The following is a 1,500-nucleotide window of genomic DNA, read 5'->3' on the forward strand; positions in this document are numbered from 1 at the left end:
TGTAACATACAGGTACCCCAAGACTGGCAAGGTTATCATTTATATATAACAGCAGCTTTATTGCCTCCATTTCAAATAAGAGGTGCAAACTGCTGTTTGCAGCAGATACTGCTTTACACAAAGGAATCTTTTAATGATTATTTTTCTTTTCTGATGAACTTCCATTTTGAAACCTTGTTCTGGCACTTCTTGTTTGTTTGCCTTGAAAAAATACATAAATCATTTCATTTTTTAAATTAAAATATCTCTGCACTGCTTTCTGAAATTACCATGTCTACTCATAATTAAGGATCAACCAGTCAAACATTTTTCTCTGGAGCACTTAATATCATGAATACATTTAAGCTAACACAGAACAAAACCATATTATAATTTCTTATTTAGTCTGCTACAGAAACACGCCATTACGCTTTTTGTACCTGCATAGTATGAAACATTTAGACCTCCCCACCCTGCTCCTTGTCTATTACATTTATCTAGTTATGCAAAACAATTCCTATCCAAACACGGAAAGACAACAAAAAAAAAGAAAGCCAAGGCAAATCAGAGCTAGTAGGCAGAAAAATATAAAAAACTACAAGGTGGAGCTACCTTTATATAATGTCCTTCACCTAATGTTAGAATCTATCTACAATAAACCCCACTTCCATAAAATTTGCATGTTATCCTTCCTACTACAATACTAGTATATAAATTCAGCAGTTCAGTTAATAATCACTAGAGAAAAGGAATTCAAGACTTTTTTAAAAAAAAAAGAAAAAGCAGGGGCCACCCATTGGTCCCCAAGTTTCAGTGGAGAGTGAAACACCCCACAGACATGCTGCCACTAGGGGGACTCGCAGGGTTCAAACATTAAATGAAGAGGAAATCTAAGGCTCCAAGGTTTTAAGCAAGTGATTTCTGTAGCATACTACACGCAACTGGAGTGCACATGATTTAGCGGGCTTTTTTTTTTTTTTTCAGATGACAAGATAACAAGATGAACTGCAGGAACAGTTGCCTATTAGGTTCCCCATGATTGCTTTTCTTTTTCAGCTGTGATACTGTAATTCCTTACTGAATCAGAAAAAGCACATTTCAACACTCGGCACTGTCAGGCAATAGCCCGAGATTCCCTCTCAAGTTCAGTCCTTTACACGGCATGTAACAAAAACGGGGAGTTGCAGGGGGCAGTTTCCTAAACTGGTTTCGAGTTACCACCATAGCTTTAATGAGTTATTTGTACCTGAAGCAAGAAGTCTTTTCATTTTTTTCCATGGCAACTACAGCATTATATGAATAGCTTCTTCCATTTCTATAAACTAGCTGCCTATTACCACAGGTTACCAATTATCATGATCCGCTCAGAATTACATATATGGCAAATAAATCATTAGAAGAACTATCTACAGAAACAATCTCTTCTATAAAAGATACTAGTCCCAACAATGTTTTTTTTTTTTTTTTTTTTTTTTTTTTTTTTTTTTATCTTTGATGGTGCGTGTTCTGTGGAGACAGCTA

The sequence above is a fragment of the Aptenodytes forsteri genome, unplaced genomic scaffold, assembly GCF_000699145.1.
Source record: "Aptenodytes forsteri isolate BGI_AS27 unplaced genomic scaffold, ASM69914v1 Scaffold164, whole genome shotgun sequence".
NCBI lineage: Eukaryota > Metazoa > Chordata > Aves > Sphenisciformes > Spheniscidae > Aptenodytes > Aptenodytes forsteri.